This window comes from Etheostoma spectabile, unplaced genomic scaffold (assembly GCF_008692095.1).
Source record: "Etheostoma spectabile isolate EspeVRDwgs_2016 unplaced genomic scaffold, UIUC_Espe_1.0 scaffold00018315, whole genome shotgun sequence".
Taxonomy (NCBI): Eukaryota; Metazoa; Chordata; class Actinopteri; order Perciformes; family Percidae; genus Etheostoma; species Etheostoma spectabile.
Genome location: NW_022604205.1, coordinates 120,735 through 136,326, shown reverse-complemented (window position 1 = coordinate 136,326; position 15,592 = coordinate 120,735). Strand labels below are relative to the sequence as shown.

Here is a 15,592-nt window from a genome sequence, read left to right as displayed (position 1 = left end):
GCGATGGTGGTATAGTGGTGAGCATAGCTGCCTTCCAAGCAGTTGACCTGGGTTCGATTCCCAGCCATCGCATTAGCTTTCTGTGAGTGATGTTACCTGCTTTATTTGACAAGAAGTCAGCAGAAAGGTTACTTGCCCAACCTGGTTTGATAAAACATTAGATCTCTTTGGGCTGCACGATTATGGCCAAAGTTATAATCACGATTAGTTTGATCAATATGGAGATTATCACAATTATTTGTTGATTTTCTACTTCAAAGTGCCGGAAAGGAAGCTTTCACCAATCGAAAAAAAACCTTCGCAAGAAAAAGCCAATACTTTATTAAAAAATGCCAGTACTTTATTAAAAAATGTTATCACACTTTGTCATTTTTCTCTGGCATTGTTGATTATTAGAATATTGTAACCAGCATTAAGTGAGTAGGTTTAGGTCTGTGTGAATATGGGCCGAGCATCTACCTGGGCTGAATTTGAGAACATCTTCTTTTGCATTTTCTCTGTAAAGAGCCATTACTCCTCCATGTAGGGCGTCAGAATTTGGGTTTCTTGAAAATGGTTCTTTGAATACAGGTAAACATAGAATGCTAAAACAGGATTTTGAAGAAAAGAAGAAAAATGTTTGAGGGGCAAAAATGAAAAGCACTCAAGATCTGATATAAATAGAGAAAAATAAGCAATGTTCTAATCAGTGGTTGAAAGAAGCCAAATGTAAAAAAAAAAAAAAAAAGAGGGTGCATCAACAGTTAACTCCAGAGAAGACAAAAAACAAAGAAAGGACATATGAACAATGTCACTAACGCATTTTCTCTCCATCCAAGTCCTAAAGATGGCGAATAGCTGCTCATCCCACCACCACCCTACCCTCCTCCGCCATCCAGGCCGAAGGGAGAAACACCGTCCGTGTCTCTCCCAGAAGCAAGCGCCAGGAGCGGACAAGATCCCACACAGCCCCCACCTCGCTGCAAGCTCTCTCTCTCTACAAGCAGCCACGCCCCTCCCCCACCTACATCTGACATTAAGATCAGAGAGGTATGATTCCATCCAGAACCGTGCCATAGCTGCAGTTTTAGGATTTCTGGATGGGGCCGTGGCTGCTGTTATGTGTGTAGCTGTAAATCTGCTCCTTAAAAACAATAACAGGTCTGGCACTCCTTTCCCTTCTTTGTCCTTTGACTTCTTCATCACTCTTCTTTTCACTCGTTCCCACTTAGACCACTACAGGAAATAAAAGATGGCTCGTTCGGGGTCTAAAATCCCTTTTCTGGGTGGGATAAAAACAGAGCTGATGAGTAAAAGCAAAGGTAAGCAAAAGCTAGTACAAAAAGCTGGGCCAAACAGCAAAGCCCACCAAAATAGTTTCAACTCATCGGCGTTCCCTTCCAAGGAAGTCTTTAGTAAAAGGCAAAAGACTTGTGTGTTATGAAGAGAAACCAGAGTGAGTACAGCCGTCTGATCGAGAGCAGCAGAAACCCCTAGTGGACCCAGTCCAAACCATCGCGGTAAGCCTCACTGGGTGTCCAAACTAAAATGATAAGAGGCAACTTGGTAGACTCCTTTCTGATGTTTATATCTGTACTCCCTGTACAAACGCCCTGTTTGTCAGGTCTATTTCCCATCTGGCAGGGACATTTCTAGATTCAGGTGGACATTGTGGACAGAAACATTGGTAGATCTTGATTCCCACCATAGGATTTGGCCTGTATTGCACATTGTCTTCACATCCCGCGCAATTTATTGCCATTGTCAAGCACATGACAGATTTTTTTTCCAAGCTCTCGTGTGTTTTTTCATTGTGTGACATCAAATTAAAATCTTATTTTTACAAGTGCAAATTTAAACATTTAGTTCAGATTTTTTTGTTCTGCAAGCTCTCACCTTTTGCCCCATATTTCCCTTCATATGAGTCCGAGCCAGCAGCACTAAGGAAGAGCAGCCTCTCCTACGGCGAGTGGTGGCGACCCACGGGGAAACTTTGGTTTCCCAGTCAGTTCCAGTAGTACAGGTGAGAAAGTGGTGGATAAAACGAGGACTGTGTGTCGGCGTTGTTGGTACGTGAGTGGAAATACATCCAACATGCTAACGCATATCCAACGCCATCACCCAGACATGACAATCACTGGAACGAGACAAAAAAACTATCCAACGTCTCCTCCCTACAGTGGTTAACCAGCCTTTAGATCCAAATACAAATAGGGCCAAAAAATCACTGAATCAATCAGGATTTCCACATCACCTTCAAAGCCCCGTATCCACTCGTAGAGTAACCTGGCTTCAAGTATTTGCTGTATGTACTCAAACCTCGTTACAACACGCCATCCCGTCCACCGGGACTTCAGTGTACCGTTCCACCCTTTAGTCGCCACCACTCGCCGTAGGAGAGGCTGCTCTTCCTTAGTGCTGCTGGCTCTGACTCATATGAAGGGAAATATGGGGCAAAAGGTGAGAGCTTGCAGAACAAAAAAATCTGAACTAAATGTTTAAATTTGCACTTGTAAAAATAAGATTTTAATTTGGAAAGTGTTCTTTCCTTTGGTATCATCTGTTGGTTTGGCAATGCCACTGAAGCACAAAAAAGGTACATTAGAAAAATAATAACTTCCAGCAAACTTTTGTGTATTCCATTTCCAAGTATGGAAAGTTTATACAAAAACAGGATACGGAGAAAGGCAAATAGCATTGTGGGCAACCAGAAGCACCCCCTTTCCTCCTCATTTGAACTGCTGCCCTCAGGACGACGATACTGTGCTCCTTTGTTTAAAAAAAACAGATCCAAGCTCTCCTTTGTTCCACAGGCCATTAAACTCCTTAATAATGAAGGTCCCGTCCAATGATATATATATTTTGTGTATCTATTTTATTCTCTTCTTTCTCCCAGCTGGTCTGGAACTCTACCCCCCCCCCTTCATATTATTCTGGTTTATGGTACGAGTGGTGGTGTACATATGTTTTGTTTTGTTTTTTCCTCCTTGCCTTATCTGTGTTAATGTTGAATACCATGTGATGTGATCTGCAACCTAATTTCCCTATGGGGACAATAAACATGAACTAACTAACTTTAATACATGTCAATCAAGCTGAGCCTGTAAAGGCCACACAGTCTGATTAGTCAAGTGGAAACACCTGTGGGAGTGGAACATGGATGTGAAGAGATGGGCTTTCAAACAATGCACCTTTTTTACATGTCAAAGTAGAAAAAGCAAAGGTAAAAATAAAAATGAATTATGGCTTAACTCAGTTTACATTTTTAAACCGGACATAAGGCATCACAAAGTCAAGAAAGTAGGTGTTAACCCGTTAAAGTAACCTTGTCCACCATGGACAAAACATACTTCAAGACTGACTATAATTTCGCATGGTTTATTACCTTCATACAATTACGTTTTACACATGTCTGCTACTACCACTCTGATCATATTCCCTTCTTCAATACTCCATAAAGAAGCAAAGAACGATCATCAATGACAGAGAGCACATGAAGTGAATCATTACTCTCTGTCAGTTTCACGCTCGGAAAAGAATATCACAACTCATCATCGTGGTCAGCGAGACCAAACACTTTAGAAACACATTCCTCAAGTCAGAAACTCTAGAAATGATCCCTGAAAGTATAGTCTTGTTTAGACTGAGGGGGGAAACTGCATCTCATTCACTGCAGAGTGATTGTCACTCAGGGTTCAGAGGGACAGACGCTAATCGTTACGTGCTCCAGATGACTCTGAGGTGAGAAAATCTATTTAGATCTTTAAAGCCCATGTTGCAGGTTAACCACCACTGTTGATTATTGGGTACAAAAAGCACTCAAGATTTGTATATCATCTCCAAATATTGTTAAAGGGGTGATATAATGCAAAACCGATTTTACCTTGTCATAGGTGAATAACGACAGTTCAGTGGGTAAATAGGACATACATAAAAGCTTTAAATCCCAATGACATGCCTTTCCTCTGAAAATCCCACATTTTGAAACTGCCGCTGAAAACGGGCGAATCCCAACAAAGCCAAAAGGTGACGTCAGGATCTCAGAACCATCAGCTTTGTCACGCCCATGGACGTATAAGGAGAACGGTCCAGCCCCAACATTTACACACAGGCCACTGACCTGAGACCAGCTCCTAATGTTGCTGGCGTTAGGTCGATTAGATGTCCGACTGAGAACGCTGCTCCTGTACTCTGACGGGATTTACTAAGAAGAAAGTTTGAAATATTTCCCAGGACATTGACAATGAACCCGGGTTGTAAATGCAGAGTTCCAGTCTGTACAGGGAACGGAGACACTTCTCATAGCTAGTCTTCCCAAGGAAGCAAACACTCGACGGACATGGCTGCTGTTTATAAGGAGATCCCTGTGAACTTTTCCCCCAAAGACAGTTTTCAAAACTTCGGACAATTTAAAGCAGGATTTGCTGAGCTGCTGCTGCTGTTCCGACTGTCTGGTCATCCCAACATCAAGCTGTAAGTATGATTTCGTCGCTAACAGTAACATTAGCAATGCTAACGTAGCCTGTAGCTAGCATAGGCTGAATGTGTGTTGATAACTGTAATGGCAAAGGGGCTAACGTTTCATTTTCCTAACTGTTCCATTCAAATAATACCCCGTGTTGTCATGTAGCTCCATCTATAGTTCACCGTGCATGTTGGTCCACTTTGGCAGGTTAATTTTTATTGTATTTCAGCAAGAAAGCTAACTGCAGCTGAGTAGAATCCTGATAGTTTGGTTGCGAGCTAGCTAGCGTTAAGCTGTAACGTTACTCAGCTAGCTAGCTAGCTAAATCATCCCGTTAGCTTCGGCAACAGAACTAGAAACGTTATCATTTCATATGATATTGAGTCAATCTCGTGAAAACGGTGTGTATATAGACTGCAATGTATTGATTTGCAGTTTTTTTTTATTTCAGAGCACAGAAGAAAGTCAAGACACGAAAGATGCGGCTTGCTAAACAGATGCTCAGAGTGTGTCATCTCGGGGACACAACTGTCTCATAAGACATCTAGACCTCATGTAACCCAGGTTTACTTAGTTAGCAAAATAAATAAACTGGTTAAAAGGAAATTAATCAATAAATATGTTAACATATGGTTAAACGTTTATTGAGAACCTTTTGTAATATTTTATTCCATGGTATGTCATTTCATGAGTTATTTTGTATTAAAAAGCATGTGGACTTTTATTTTGAATATGTGGACTTTTATTTTGAAAAGGGCACGTTGTTACGTAACCCAGGTGACTATCACTCACCAATCAGATTGTCAAAAAGTTTCTCTTGCTAGGACAGTTTGGTTTTTGCAGAGCGAGCCGCAGATGAAAAGCTGTGAGAGTAACGGAGAATAAGGTGGACAAAACCTGTACCTTTTGAAAGCCAATTTGGTTGACTTTTGTGAAAGATATCCCATGCAGGCACGGCGTCATGGGTGGGCCTGACGGGCCTAGGCCCACCCACTTTTCAACAGGCCCACCCACAAATTTTCATTAAAAAAAGAAGAATATAATAGGCTATATTTAATTATAAAGAATTATTAAAAAGTGTCAAATTATCTCATAATTTGTGCTAAATTAGTCTAAATCTTAAGTAGTTTTTAACTTAATTTTAAAAAAAAGTTGTTTGTCTATTAAGTGACATCGATCTGCGCAACATTTCCAACGCGCTAGACTGCCAGCTTAGCGAACTGAACACTCGATTCCACAGTGACACCTATGGCCTCATGGCATCTGCAGCAGTCCTGATGTCTCCTAGCCTTCATACAAATGACACCAGCTGGTCAATGAGGACGTTTTCCCAAATATCCGTGCTTTCCTAAAAGCTCTGATAACACTGCCGATGACATCCTGTACAGTTGAACGCGTCTTTTCCAGTGTCAATCGGATTAAAACACCAAACAGGAGCACCATGCTTACGTCTCGCCTTATGTCTCTGTGTCTGTTGACATACGAGAGCTTACAGTAACTCTTGACTTCGATGATATCATCTACATTTTAAAGAGCAAACCCCGCCGACTACTGCTGTAATTTGTGTCAGTGTGTGTGTGTGCGAGGCGACCTAAAAACATGCGATGAATCCGTAGGCTACATGTTGAAAGTTAGTAACATAGCAAAGAGAAAAAGAGGAAATGAGTCGTTCCATGTTCGCTTCTTCTAGGCCTTTTTAGCGAGTTTAATTGTTTACCACGAGGGGATAAGAGTATGTGAAGGCTACTCTGTCTGTATTGAGATATATTAAAATAATCGATTCATAACCCGTTACAAATCTACAGGCGCATTTCTATTTCTATATCAGCTTGTTACTGTTCTTTTTCCCTCCTGGGCTCCCCTTGTTATGGGCGCTGTGTCTGATGTTAATGTGATTTATTTCCTTTTGTTAAATATGGTTATAACATGAATCACACTAAAGTAACAGTTTGTCTCTTTCGGAAATAACTTGAGTTTTACACGACAGATGACGTCAATGAACCAGTTCTGTGCCCGAGTTATGAATGAAAACTGTCGGGAGGTGTTGTTGATCTGTAGTGCTGAAAATATAAAAACAATTAAACAGAATTGTGAAATATTTGGCCTCCTGTTATACGAGCAGAACTAAATTATGTTTTGGGGAAATATTAAATGCCTTACCACTGTTCCAGTCTTAGGTCTATGGAGCTTTGCGTAATAGCGCAGCCAGGTATGGTGCGTAATGGAGATTCCAACGCGCTCCTCTCTGGGCAGAACCAAGGAGAGCGGTCGCGGATGGGGTCGACCTATACAACCAAACGTTTGTACAATGTTTTTTTACAACATATTTAAAGAGCATCAAGCTATTGAAATCTCTATTATGTTAGCACATATAATATAACAGTATAGTAGTCATTTGTATTAGGTTAAACAGTGATTTGATATCATGTTTTAATTTAAGGCCCACCCAAAATTGGTCTGGCCCATCCAAAACTGAAATCCTGGCGCCGTGCCTGATCCCATGTACTCAATTTGTCCCTGGTGAAGACGATTAGTGCATTGGAAATCGGGACTTGGCTATTTTGAGTGGGTTGAAGAAATGTTCAACCGACGTCGACCGACATCGACTTGAGAGACACAAGGTTGAAACAAGATGGCGAGCCACCCAGTGATCTGCTGAACCGTTGTGAATACCTGAGTCACAGCGTCTCAATAGGACGTTGCTCACAATCTTCTGAACTGGTAGGATTCATCCAGTTTCTACGAATCCACACTTCTGACTAGTAGGATTTCCTTCAGCTTCTGCAAATTCTGCAGCGGACTCCAAACGAACTTTGAGTTACGGTTAACAAGTAAAAAGACGATAGGGGAGAGGAGAACTCCTTTTTCTTTACTTATTTCTGTTGGTCCTAACCACCAATTTGTTCAGTCTTTTGCTGAATTATTATGGTTTTGTAACTCCAAATTATTGTTTTTTTCATTTTCTTTTCCATGGGTATTACCACTTGTAAATGGGTACATTACTACATGCAAATACTCTAATTAAGAGGTGAAATTCACTGATGTGATTTAGATTAACTGAAGTTAACTAAACAAATCAAAACTCTAAACAGAACTAATTAGAGAACTAAAAAAAGGGAAAAGAAAACCAAAAGGGATTAAAACCTAAAACCAAACTGAGGTTAAAACTGAAATTAGATTAATATAGAACTAATATTGAACTTGGTATAAACTCAAAAGGTGAAAACCTAAATAACTTAACAAAAAGGGTGTTAAGTGGGATTGTATTTTGTGTAATTGTTGTCAATGGTTTTGTATGTATATGTGTATGTTAATATTCAAATAATAAGCCGGCAGTTCAAACTTATTTCCTGGTCTGTGGTTTTCTACTTTTTCTTTCAACATGTTGTAATATTAACTCTTCTGCTCCAGTAGACGAATCTAGTAGAACAATTCTGGTCCATAGAGCATAGATCACTACAACTAGTAATTACCCAACAGAGGGGTTACATTATGTTAAATACAATTAAACATAAATGTCAAAATGACCTCTTCTCGGATACACCTACACTTTTAATTTGACATTTTCTTTCAACCTTAAATATTCTAGAAATATTTTCCAGGGTGATGTCCACTTCCTGGGTTTGTATGGTTCTGGCTCCACGCCAGAGGGTGGCTTTGTATCAGTCTTTATATGTATACGTTAATACAACTTAATACATATTTTCCCATTATTTTTAATTTTTACATAAAATACAAAACACATAACATTTACAGCATGTACAACAGAACATAAGAACTAATGCATCAATACAAAAGCAGAAAAGGCCTTTCAAACAACACAACTATAACTTACTAATTGCAACAAATAATCATATACTTACATACACTAAAGTCTAACATACAACAGTTACTTTCATTACATGCAAATTGTGCAGCTCTTGATGGCCACAGCACTCCACCAATGTAAAGGTATAAAGTCCTTCTCCATGTCTTCTCCGAACTTCTCCCACACCCGCTGCTTTGCCTCTTCCACAGCAGAGGCTGAAGCCCTTCGGGCCCGTCGGTACCTTGCTGCTGCTAAACAAATGGCTTTCAACTGAATCTACCGTCCATTCTCTGCAGTTCATTGACAATTTTAACATTTTCCGGGACCGCAGACATCTTTTTAAAGAAGAAGGACTTAGAATTCCAGTCAATTTTAACACGTAGCTCTGTAGTTTGTACATTAGGAGGTCTGTCAGTGGAGAGAGAAATGAAACCAATCGGTGGTGTCTACACCGTGTTATCCTCCTGCTAGAGTCAGCACCCAACAGGCTTCAACAGGGCAAGTTTTAAACCTGTTTTTAGCCTCTTAACATGTTCAAAATGTCATTACCAGTGCCTAGCCATGTGCAGTTATTCCTTCCGAGTGAACACTGCTGTAGATGTGACAGAAAGGCGTGTTTCCACTAGTGTGGACTTCACCGGAAAACAGGAAATAACCAGAGGTATGGGCACTGGCTGAATTAACACAACTTTTATGCATTTCTTTCTCATCTACTGCAATCAAATTCATTGTGTTTACTCTGAAGGAATCACTGCACATGGGGGGGGCACGTTTAATGAAATTATGGACATGTTTAAAGGCTGGTGGTAATACAGTGTGTAAGTGTATCAACTTTCTTTTTGATTAATGCATACACACATCAACTTTCTTTTTGATTAATGCACATACACATCAACCTTCTTTTAGATTAATGCACATCATCTTTCTTTTTTAAAAATTAATGTAATATGTATACTACTTTTTGACACAATTTACACTCTTTGTTAGTAATCACACACAGGTCTGAAAACACACACATGCTCAGGACCTATTCATGCCTAAATGTAGAATTGTCACAGCTGGCCAGCACCCTGAGAGGTTGGGAGGGGGTACAATGCCTTGCTCAAGAACACCTGGTAGTGCCAAGACATTCTCATTCCGGAGCTACTGCCACCCCTAAACATCTGACCCCGACGTGATTTGAACACGCAACCTTCTGATCTGGAGTCAGACGCGCTACCGTTGCGCCACGAGGTCTGTTGATTAATGCATGTACACATCAACTTTCTTTGAGATTAATACATATACACATCAACTTTCTTTTTGATTAATGCATACACATATAAACTTTCTTTAAGAATAATGCATACACACATCATCACTCTGGAAGCCCCCTAGACATAACAATAGTATCAGGCTTTTCCAGATCATGCCCTGACATTAAAGTGTAGTCATGACGTCTCTTTTAAAGGCACAGTTTCTAGAAAACTGGCTGTGTGAATTAAGCGTTTTGTTACTTTCACAGTATTTATATTGCACATCAGCCTGGTTTTGAATCAAAGAAAGACACAGACATCTCCATTTTTACAATATAGGACTTTCAAGGGATGTCTTCCGTTTTTCAAAACCTGAACCCTATTTTCCTTTGTTTTTGTGTCTAAGTGACTGATAGATAACAATCTTTGACACTGGTGTAGTATTAAGCGAGATCGCTGCAGTCGGCAGCGGCGAAACAAGCTACAATATGAGTTAAAGAGGAAAATGTCCAGCTTGTATATACTAGGGATGAGCGAGTACAGCATTATCTGTATCTGTATCTGTTTACCACATGAATTATCTGTATCCGTATCCATACTCGGACTGGGCGGGGCCTAACTCGAAAGTGGTTAGATTTAACCGGAAGTGGGTCGGTTTGTCTTGAAATGGGCGGGGCTTTAACCGGTATGTTATTTTAAGCATGCAAATTGTTATATTTATTGCTGATTAGAAAACTATTTACATGAGCTTCAGATCAATGGTGTTGTCATGGTAACAAACAAACTATATACAGAACGTTTTGCAACAATGAATACAACACATGCGGTTGCAATTATGAAGTAAAATGTAATGAACAAGAGTTTTCATACTCAATATAACTTTAGTTTTTTAACTTTAAATTTTTTTACGATCAGTGTGATTTTTTTTTGTTTTTGGTTCTTTTTTATTTTTTTTATTTCCACACCAGGTATGTGTGAAATGTGTGTGTGTGTGTGTGTGTGTGAGTGTGAGTCAGCTAACAGTTAAAAAAAAAAAATTCTGATGGCAGAGACGCAACGGGAGTTGCATTTAAACCAAGCAGCATGTCTGAAACCCACGTTCACCAGAAATCTACTGGTTACTATGTAAGGACTACAAACCCCACGTTCAACAGAAATCTACTGGTTACTATGTAAGGACTACAAACCCCACGTTCACCAGAAATCTACTGGTTACTATGTAAGGACTACAAACCCCACGTTCACCAGAAATCTACTGGTTACTATGTAAGGACTACAAACCCCACGTTCACCAGAAATCTACCGGTTACTATGTAAGGACTACAAACCCCAAGTTCACCAGAAATCTACTGGTTACTATGTAAGGACTACAAACCCCAGGTTCACCAGAAATCTACTGGTTACTATGTAAGGACTACAAACCAAAGTTAAAAACAAACCTGAAGCTGAAGAAACCCTAAACGTTAACGGAACAGATCCGCAGACCGAATTGACTGACGGAGCAGGAGAGAGCGAGAGAGAGAGCGAGAGAGAGAGCGCATTTCTCCATGTTCTGTGTGTGTGTGTGTGATTGATCCGAGCGGGTTTGTAGGCGGGGTGGGGGGGGGGCGCTGTGATTATCACAGAACGCTGCGCGGCCAGTTGAGGAGTTTTATTCAATCCGAGCACGGATATTGACTCATATTACTCGGATAATACTTGTACTCGGCAAAAGTGCTTTATCCGTACCGGATACTCGTTTCAGCCGGACACTCGGATCACCCCTAGTGTATACCTTCACAAAAGTGCTTGTTTTGCCACTGAGAGGCTCTGATTATTATTCTAAATTTTTGAAAACTTTATGGAAAGGATTTTAAGGAGGTTGACCTTTCTGTTGAAGAGTAAGATTCTTTTTTAAACAAAAAAAATCCACGTAATTAAAATTGCTAAAGCCATCAGACTCCATGTAAATTTACAGTAATTTTAGCATCGTTAAACACGCACTTCATTCAAAGTCGAAAGAAACTAAATAAAACTATGAAAAGCCGTTTTGGGTCGTCTTTTCACTTCTCCAACCATCACAACTCTAGTTTTGGTTTAATAAACTCCTAGTTACCGACCTACAGGTGAAAATATGTCTGCTCTAAACACGTTAAAATAATTTACACATTTATAGTGTGATGTGTATATTCTCATAATGTATTACAATATGTTTTGTTTTCATCCCTCAAAAATAAATAAAAATAAAATGATAAAGTCTTATAGACTGGAATTGTCTACGGTGTATGACATCACAGCATTCTATAACACATCTAAAGAACTACTGGCCAATCAGCTGTGAGTTCACGATGACCTCATGAGTGAGGTCACAAAACGTCCATAGAGGACCTTATAAGTACAAGCCGTGTTGAGTCTTTAAGTTCAGGGTCCTGCTCCGGGCAGCTGGAGGCCAGCGGCTTCAGCAGAGACCAGGTGCTGCGAAAGCAGTTGGTCTTTGGAGGACTCGCTTCCAGAAGACTAGGACCAGATGCTGCTAAAGCAGTTGGTCTTTGAGGCCTCCTTGTCTGAATCCGCCGACCTCCAGTCAGCCAGAGCAGAGGGCCCGACCTGCTCCGCTGAGGAACAGAGCTACCAGCTCTGGGGGCAGGGGTCAGGGACCAGGGTAAGTGGTTTAGAAAGGTATTAGGGATCATGAATGTGCTTCAGCAAAACTAAAAACAAGTCTGAAAAAAAAAGCCCATAGTGTCACACCACCTTGTGTGTGTGTGACCTCTCAGGTCATCTGGGACAGGTCTACTTTCTGTCCCCAGAGTCAGAACTAAACAGGGTGAAGCAGCTTTCAGTTTCTATGCTCCTCATATCTGGAATAAACTCCCAGAAACCTGTAGATCCGCTGCTACTCTCAGTTCTTTTAAATCACGGCTGAAGACCTTTCTTTTTGATGCTGCCTTTCTTTACATGACTGCTCATTTCTTTAAATTTCTTATGCTGCACTGTAACTTTTATTCTTGTGTTTTATGTGTCCTAATGTTTCAATTTTGTTTTTAACTGTCTATTCATGTGTTTTATCAGTTTTTAATGCTTATGATTTTTAACTGTTTGTACTTGTGTTTTATCTGTTTAACTGATTTTATGTAAAGCACTTTGAATTGCCCTGTAGCTGAAATGTGCTCTACAAATAAAGCTGCCTGGCCTTGCCTTGCCTTGTGTGTGTGTGTGTGTGTGTGTGTGTGTGTGTGTGTGTGTGTGTGTGTGTGTGTGTAACTAGATAAAAAATGAAATGCTTTGGACTTTTAATTGGCACTTTAGGGATTTATGGCTTAGACCAATGCTGTTTATGTTATGTTTAGGTAATATTTTATGTTTGTCTGTGATTTGTCCTCAGACCTGCTGTACTTTCCTATGGACTATGGGATCAGGTCAGAGTTGACTGTGGGAAAAAGTTTTATCTGGCATTATTCATACAGGAAAATCTGGCAGAATACAGACACAATACTAAAAGGCAGCCTTACCTTCAGACTCCTTCTACAAGGGTGAAATGAATGTTTTGTTAAAAATTAATCCAGGTTTCTTGCAATTGTATTTCTAATGAAGGCTGGCAGACTTACACTATCCTTAAAAACCTGCACAGATTCATGTGATTGAGAGAATGTGGTGGGAGATGAATCCCAGAGTCAACTACCCTTTGAAGACAGCTTTGGTAGAGCTGGGGGACCAAGAGGAAGTCAACATAGAGGACAAAACATCAAAATATTATGTGTCAAACCAAAGACATGCCAGCTGGCTAGGATTGGCATCACAAAAGTCACAGAGGCATGGAATGCACACAGGATCCCAGGTATAATTAATTTAATATTACTGACTACATTACATACATTACATAACTTTTTTTTGTAATATTTTTATTGTAAATATGCACTACAATACTTAAAGTCACAGATAACAGCATTACACAGCCTTGTAATGCTGCACAGCGTCCTGCTATGCCATGAACTACCACAAAGAACTTCTACAAACTACTAATTTTTTCTATTTTTGTTATTGCCACTCTTCATTCTAACCCCAACCGGCCCGTCAGACACCGCCTACCAAGAGCCTGGGTCTGACCGAGGTTTCTGCCTAAAAGGAAGTTTTTCCTCGCCACTGTCGCACTGTTGCTTGCTCTGGAGGAAACTACTAGAACTGTTGGGTCCTTGTAAATTCCGGAGTGTGGTCTATCTGTAAAGTGTCTTGAGATAATTCTTGTTATGAATTGATACTATAAATAAAATTGAATTGAATTGAATTGAATAGATACAATTTATCTTTTTTTTAAACATATATGCATACATACACACATAGAAACAAACAAAAAAATAATAAAAAAAAAACGCTCTGAAAAGAATGTAGGAGAAAATATTTAAGTTAAATCCGAGTACCGTGTGGGGGCGCTAGTGCGCATGTGTAGGATATAGACATGCTTAGCGTGTGCTCTCCATAACAACTCACACAAAATTACCAAATACCACGACAAAACTGCCTGAGAGCTGACATTTCCTGCTCGCTTGTCTATTCCATCTGTTGAACTTCGCTACTCTGAAGATGTCGCAGCAAAGAAACCCTCCTGGGAAGCCCAAGAAGATCAATGGATACATCGGCGGTGCTAATGCTAGCGGCGCTAGTGCTAGCCATAGCCGCTCTAATGATCCCGCTGCTAAACCCCGACTACTGCTTCAGATACTGTGTCTATAGTAGGGTGACCAGACGTCCCCGGTTTCCGGGGACAGTCCCCGATTTTGGCTACCTGTCCCCGGCTGGATCTGTCCCCGGAAATGTCCCCGGTTTTTTCAGTGTGACTGAAAGACCCAAAATTGGAATGAAAGAAAGAAAAAACTAACAAAACGTAGCCGATAATCGCTCACCCAACACACGCAGGCTCTAGACAGCCAGAGCCAGCGGTGCTCAGAGAGGTTTTAGAAGCCGTGTTTTACGATGCTAAAATCACTGATTATTTACATGGAGTCTGGTGGGTTTACCGAACGCAATTTCTCGGACTTTTATGTTTTAAAAAGGATCTTAATCTTTAACAGAAAGGTCGACCTCCTTAGAAATCCTTTCCATAATGTTGTCAGACACTTAGAATATTAATCTGAGTCTGTTAGCTGCTAAACAAGCACTTTTATGAACGTAAATACAAGCTGGACAATTATCCTATTAACTTACATTGCAGCGATCTCGTTTAATACTGCATCAATGTCAAAGGAAAATATGTCCTCAGTAGTTGTTGTTGTATCTGATTCTAAAGGAGCTGTTGCAGAAACAAGCGTTGAGCAGTAAAGCAAAAGCTGTCAGTAGTTCAGTAAACATTACAATATTATGAAATATTGAGACTTTCTATCTTGAAATATTAAGACTTTCTATCTTGAAATATTAGGACTATTAGGACTTTATATTTTGAAATATTAAGACTTTCTATGTTGAAATATTAGGACTTTTTATCTTGAAGTATAAGGATGGATTTTTTTATCTTGAAATATTAGGACTTTCTATCTTGAGGTGTAGTGGAGTAGGAAGTAGCAGCTGGGGTGGGTCTAGGATCAGACCTGGGGGGGGGGGGGGGCTCCGCCCCTAATAAGAACAGCTCTAGGTCTAGTGTCCCCAATGTAAGTTTTGCAAAAATAAAACCATTACTTGTTTTGTAGGTAAATACGCTTCTGAGCTGAAAATGTCCCCGGATTTTGTCTGAGAAATCTGGTCACCTTACGTTAGCTGTAACGCTAAATTATATAATTTATGCTTTACTGCTGTGAACAGCTTCACATAATTGAACACACATTTACACACCTTGTTTTTCAGCTCATGAAGTCATCCCAATGCGTCACTTACCGGCGTGAGTTTTACAGTTTTATAGAAACAAATGTGCAAAGGTGCATTGGTGCTAGTAGCAAATCTCTACTGGCTAGCTACTGTTAGCTAGTTTAGTTAAGTTAGACTTGACAACAATCCAATGCTAGCTACGTGTTTTGGAAAACATGCTTACCGAGGTGGCCTGCGGTGGCCCAGAGGCTGTCGCTGTCGCTGTTGAATAAGTTTGTACAGCCACCAGGACGGCTCTGCCGATGTTCTCGGCTAACACTGAGTCATTTG

At 40.2% G+C, this 15,592-nt stretch overlaps 4 non-coding genes across 4 annotated transcripts; 1 reads left to right on the top strand and 3 right to left on the bottom strand.

The window, feature by feature from the left end:
• Positions 1-72, top strand: trnag-ucc (transfer RNA glycine (anticodon UCC)). Its single transcript has one exon. It is a non-coding gene; the product is annotated as a tRNA-Gly (tRNA).
• A 1,254-nt stretch (positions 73-1,326) lies between these two features.
• LOC116680057 (U5 spliceosomal RNA) lies at positions 1,327-1,439 on the bottom strand. The gene has a single exon (XR_004329625.1). It is a non-coding gene; the product is annotated as a U5 spliceosomal RNA (small nuclear RNA).
• Positions 1,440-3,399: 1,960 nt separating this feature from the next.
• On the bottom strand, positions 3,400-3,615 carry LOC116680055 (small nucleolar RNA U3). The gene has a single exon (XR_004329623.1). It is a non-coding gene; the product is annotated as a small nucleolar RNA U3 (small nucleolar RNA).
• Positions 3,616-9,416: 5,801 nt separating this feature from the next.
• Positions 9,417-9,488, bottom strand: trnaw-cca (transfer RNA tryptophan (anticodon CCA)). The gene has a single exon. It is a non-coding gene; the product is annotated as a tRNA-Trp (tRNA).
• Between the last annotated feature and the right edge of the window lie 6,104 nt (positions 9,489-15,592).